Consider the following 6,411-nt stretch of genomic DNA (forward strand, 5'->3'; position numbering starts at 1 on the left):
TTTGGTGTTGGAGATTTATTTTCACTACATTGTAATCGTGGCAACAGAGCACTGTTGTATGGTTAATCGAATGGCTGGGCCTTAGAGCCTACTTCAAGTTGCTGAGAATATTTCGTCATGTGGGACATGAAATTTCAGTATGAAAGATAAATGCAACGACACATTAATTTACTTTCCTTATGGAATGTTTGCCAATTGTCAAAATGAAAACATAAATTGAAGTTTAGGCCATTGACTAGAAATTGCTGTTCAGTGAGGTATAGATGAACTTTGAATCAAGGTGAATAGACCTCAAATGAATCTTTTTCAGATTAGCTAGATCCATTTTATTCATGGAAAAATACTTTTTTGAAATTTGTTTTAGGTCAAATTTTGTTTTAGGTCGTATCTGCACAAGGTAATTTGATTGCAAGAGAAATCAATTTATCATTCACATGTTGAAGATATCACCGTTTAATAATTTTACAAAGTTACTGAACATTGTGTAATAACATCGCATGATTCAGTACGTATGACGTCACGATACTAGTACCTGTCACAGTGTTAGACATTGCTTGACTTGCAGAAAGCTGAGTGTTAACTACACTCATTGAATTCTTAAAGAAGTACTTGAAATTGTTTTGCTAATGTTGGGCAAGTGATAAATAAAATGCTAAGCTATGTCCCATGTAACTATTTTGATGAAACGTGTGAATGGTATTGGTATCTTACTCCCTTTCTCTCATTAGATACCAAACCATTTACTCGTTTCATGAATATGAAGTACAAGACATGTTGGCTTCCTGTAAATACTGGTATAAATAATTTCTTGTACTCCAGCCTCTATCACCTGAAGAAGGGGCAAGAAGAAGCCCAGAAAGGTAGTGTTAGACAATAAAAAGAAGTTGTCATCCATATACACACCGCCTTATATTCACAAACTTCTAAATGCCTCTCAAGAATCTCTGTTCTGGCTTTGTTGGCATGAGTGCCTAACTATAGTAATCTGAAAGAAATGGGATGTCGTTGACTTCAGATGAGTAACATAATATTGGGCAGGTTATTTGGTGATACCTGTGAAGACAAATACATGGGTTAGAAGTGGTATACTTCAACCATGCCAGTTGTAGGGGCGACTGATGGGATTGGGGGGTCAGGCTCACCGACTTGGTTGACGGGCTGCTTAGATTGATGCTCATGCTGTCAATCACTGGATTGTCTGGTCAGGACTTGATTGTTTTTTTCACTCCTGCCATACAACTGGAATACTGCGTTAAATAAACCAAACAATCATTTGATCAGTTTGGTTGGGTCATGTCATGAAGTTTCAAATGTGAGGATCATGTTCATGATGTTATCACTGGATTTCTGGATGGATTTCAAATATTGCTGAATGCAGCTTAAAAAAAAAACAAACCCACAGTCCAAACCACTTAATGATAATTTTTGAACCCTGCACTCATCCGAAAACAACTCCACTACACATTGCAGTGATTAAGCACCAATTCAGCTGTGGGGCATATTGACCCAAGATTAAACCCATGACTTTGACATGAGTAAATGAGTATGTTTCTTTTGCCTGTTTTAGACAACACACCCCTCTTAATTAGAAGATCAGGCCCTGATTTCTTGAAACAAACTTAAGTGTGAGATTTGACTCAAGTTCAAGTATTTGCTCAAATTTGAGAAAATGCAGGAACAATGAATGAAAGGAAATTGTTATCCAGCTCAAACATAGTAGACAATCTGAATTTGGTGGACAGATTTCTTTAGTTGTTTGGACTTTCTTAGTCTAAAAATGCAGTTGAGATAAAAATTCAGATGTTTCAAATTGTCAAACTTGGTTTGAGATTTGACTTAAAACTTAAGTTTGTTTTGAGAAATCAGCCCTGTTCCTTCAACGACATCACATTCACATCCCCTCTTCATTATAAGGGAAAACAAAACACAAACGTCTCTTAAAAGTTAGTTTAATATAAAACTGATAAAACATATAAATACACACTCACACGTGAAAACATGGCATGAAAGACCAACATACTCTTCATTTAATAGACTTAATTTATTCTTTACATTCAGAGCTCATTCGGAGTCCTAGGTTTGTTATAAACAACGGGCCTTTCATGATGTGTAATACTCTAAGTTGAAGACTCAAATTCTTTCATCAATCTGATGGTGAGCCAAGTGGTTGGAATATGTGACCTCATCCATGGGTCATTTTGACAGGCCATGATGGCTTATTGTTACTTGCAGGAATAAACTAGATATTCTTGAGCTTCTTTTCAGAACACCACCATTGTCATGTTGGGTATAGTTAATCTGTTATTTCTGTGGCCAGGCTGGGAAACTTGGTGAACTACTCAGTCTTAATTGCTTAACAGTCATAACAGAAAACATACTCTTGAACATATTTGGTGTTGAAAATCTAGCAATGTGTACAGGTAGTCTGTTATTACTGTGGATTCCATGACACATTGTCCTGGCAACCATGGCATGAAACTGGGTGTTCTGAAAACTGTTTTGAGTGGTACATAAGCAATTCACATGCCAGGCTATTACCCCCTTTTCAGAGATGCCAACCCTAAACTGGTGATGTTAAGAATCTGAGCTCCCTTATATAGAAACAAAACAGGAACTTTCTTAACAAGTTAAGGATCCCTATAAATTACTCAAGCAACAAAACTTCTCAATGCCATTACACATATATGATCTTTAAATAACTGACACTGGTTTGCAGTACTCGGCAATGTTTGTGAACGTTAAGTAAACCAGCACTGTCACTAATCCCCTGCAACATATTATCAAATCAAACTGAATGGGAAGGTCTTAGTTTAAGATGAAATAAAATGTCAACAAAAACATTGCTCTCACACTCTCTTAACATCTTGCACTGTATTTGTTCATACACAAAAGTATTTTGAAGGGTCACTTAGACCTTGACCAGTGTATGAAACTACTTAAAAACACAGCTGCTGTGACCTTGAAAATTATCTGATAGTCACCAAAATCAACGGTTCTTCAGATATCTCGCTGACAAGGTAAAACGTTAAAGCCCCCTTGTGACCTTGAGATAAAGGTCAAGGTCACCAAACCTGACTGAGACCTTTCTATTACTGTGATAAACCTAGATACCACATATGAAAAGAATCTAGTGAATGGATCTTGAGATATTCCAATCCGTACGTACGTACAAGTGGACAGAGCCTAATACTATCTCCCCTGCTTTGCACTATAATAAAACAGATAGTGCATGGAATTTATCAGGCAGCCTAAACAACTTCTGGGTTACTTCCTGTGTAAACTATTTGAGAACTTCTGTAAATAGTGTTATTTTCATTAAACTATCACTATGGTCAAAGATGATCCTAGCCCTCAGTTAGTAATCTTTGTTTTACTTAAAAAAAACCAAACAAACTGCAACGGATTTGGCTTTGTTGGAATCAACATACATTTTTCGGGATGAATCAGAAATATTTGGGAGGGTTAGCATCCCTGCCTTTTAGTTGGTGTCATACAACAGTGATCCTTATCACCCAAGAATCATTGCTACAACTCATGTCACAATTCCAGCCTGTCACAGACAACTAAAAATAGTCAAGAATCCTGGCCATCTGCAACTAATTCAAAACCTAGTGAGAGACAGTCCTGTGTTTTTCCTACTTTCCTTTGGAAGAGAATGTGCAACAGTGAAAGTAAGTTGTTATATCAATCAAATCAGTATTTCAACCACTGAAATTGCTGGGCAAGGTATCTTTAAGAAAGTACATAAAGTAAATTGTCCTGACTAATTTTCCACTTGCCGTGATGTATGATATAATCATGATGATACTGATTATGAAAGAATAAATCAACATGGTACTTGATGTTAATGCTTACTGGACTATTGAAACGCGATAAATAGCAAAGAAAGATAGCTCCACTTTATTATCACTGTGAAATATATTGGCTAAATTTTCAGCAGATATGAAATGAAAGCAAAGTTTATTTCCAGTTTGAAACCGTAAGTGGAAATTATCTAGTAGCCAATGGACATTTGATTGCTTCAAATGAGAACTGACTTGTCCCAGGCATTCAACGATTGGATTTTAATACCCATCAATGTTTTAACTTTGATGATGCCTATGACTGCTATCAAATTGTGGACAAAACAAGGAATACGACTGAAAAATACAAGGAATACAACTGAGCCTAATCTTGAATTCAAACCATGATCATAGGTTTGTGGCCACTCAAATTTCCTTGTGATTCACAGCACTAAGGTTGCTCTGTAGAACAGATTCCCGGAATCAGAACAGACACCCTGCATCTTATCTTGTTTGAAGCGACCACTAGTGTGAAAATAAGGACTTAATCAAGGCTTAATTGGAAGGGAATCTTTCAGGGCAAGGGAGATAACTGAATGACAATATCTGTTTTACACCCTTTAAGAGTCAATGCACAGTCCAGTCAATATTTAGCAACAACAATCAATGACATCTGCTTCAAAAACAACACTACCAATGTCACAGACTGTAGGCACCAGCTTCTGGATGGTGGAGATTTCCAAAGTTATTTCATATCATTGATGCCTCTAGCTGACGAAGATCCATCACATTACATACAGGTCTTGATGATAGATCAGGATATTTTGATTGGGTACAGCCATTTTGTTCTATGCAAATGGCTATGAAAGCAGGAACCTCACTGGTCAAAAGGAGGGACATAGACATGACAAGTAATAACCACTGGTGGAGACAACACCAAACCACAAAATTCCAGCCTCACCTGTATAGTCAGTTACCTCCCTTGCCAAGAGGGCAAGTGGCAAGGGTGAGAGAGCAAATAAGACAAAATCATTTTTTCCATATTTTAGGGAAAGATCTAATTGGCTGGAGGGAAGAGAACAGAAAAGAACAAGAACCCCTGACGAATAAAAATACTTGTATGTCAGTTTGCAGACTACAAATTGATTGGGCCAAACTGATTGGTTGAAAGAGGCAAAATAAACCAATATTAAAAAAATTCACAAACCACAACCATTCTCAAACTGGAGCCATTGTCATGGGAAAAAGTGAAATAAGTCATCCACTTAAGGAGTTAAGACTTCTGCTGATTGCAAGAGACAAATTGCAGAAAAGTTACTTCCCTTTCACTGACAAATTGGTCAAATTTTAGAGTTGATGTTAATTATCTACAAAGAAAATAATTAACATCTGGGAAAATATCAGTTGCGAAGATCTTTATTGATCTGGTTTTCATCAGGTGATGCTCCCATCTGTGAGACCAGTTACATTTCTGTATGTGATACAATCAATTTTTTTTACATGAGTAATATTTTCTGTATATACATATATATACACATACATACAAGACATCAACATTTATCATAAAACATTTTACTTCATTACTTAATGATGGATAGATGGAAGAAATATTCACCAAAACGCTTTCCAACATACCAACCTCCCATAATTTTCAGGTCAATGAAAAAGTCTCTTCTACAAATAAATATTTTATAGAATTTAGATTGATTAAATTTAAAAAAGAAATTCTAATTTTCTTTTGCAAAATTAAGTATCTCACCCAAAATCTAGATCTGAAGAGCCAAATTCAATATTACACTATACAGTTGTGCCCCGCTTATCCGAACCTCAGATATCTGGAAAACTTGCCTTCCGAATGAAAATTCCTTATAACAAATTCACAACGTTGTAAAATTACTCACCTATCCGGAAATCCAGTTTCCGTAACTGTATGGTCATTTATGTGCATGTTTTGTCTCGTATATCTGGATGGTTGAGCACCTGTATGTTTACACATGCGATTACCGTGACGTAACAAAGAAGTCAGCAGTCTTTGAAGCGTGAGAAGACTAACTACCTGAGCAGCAAGGTGACCATGAGAAATCATTTTGAGGCATGTCATTTGTGGGTCACTATTATTAATTTATCCGGATGATCAAGCAAGCCTGGACAGCTGTGAGCGAAAAGAAAATTGCTAACTGTTTTCGTCATGTGGATATTATCCAATCAAATGACCCACAAGAAGACATGGCCTTGTCGGAACTTCGCGATGTACTACGATCCTGTGCACAAGTTGCAACTGTGACTGATTCTGCCGTGAATGTCACCAGTGACGAACTGACTGGCGAAAGTCTTCTCGCTTTTCTATACAGCTAGTGCAAAAATGCTATGATTGATTTCTCCAGGTGAGCATAACTGCATGAACAGGTATGAGACAATGCATGCACTGATATTTGTTTATGTGTAATCAATAAAGATTATGTCTGATACCTACTATGTTCATTTCTTTCTACGTTTCTTTGTACATATGGCCCGTGATTCAGATATCAGAAAATTTGCATATCTGGACAATTTCAGTAAAAACACAAGTGTTCGGATAAACGGGGCACGACTGTATACCTTCCTTCCTACAGTTAAATTGTTCCAACAT

This window comes from Haliotis asinina, chromosome 2 (genome assembly GCF_037392515.1).
Source record: "Haliotis asinina isolate JCU_RB_2024 chromosome 2, JCU_Hal_asi_v2, whole genome shotgun sequence".
NCBI classification, from domain to species: domain Eukaryota; kingdom Metazoa; phylum Mollusca; class Gastropoda; order Lepetellida; family Haliotidae; genus Haliotis; species Haliotis asinina.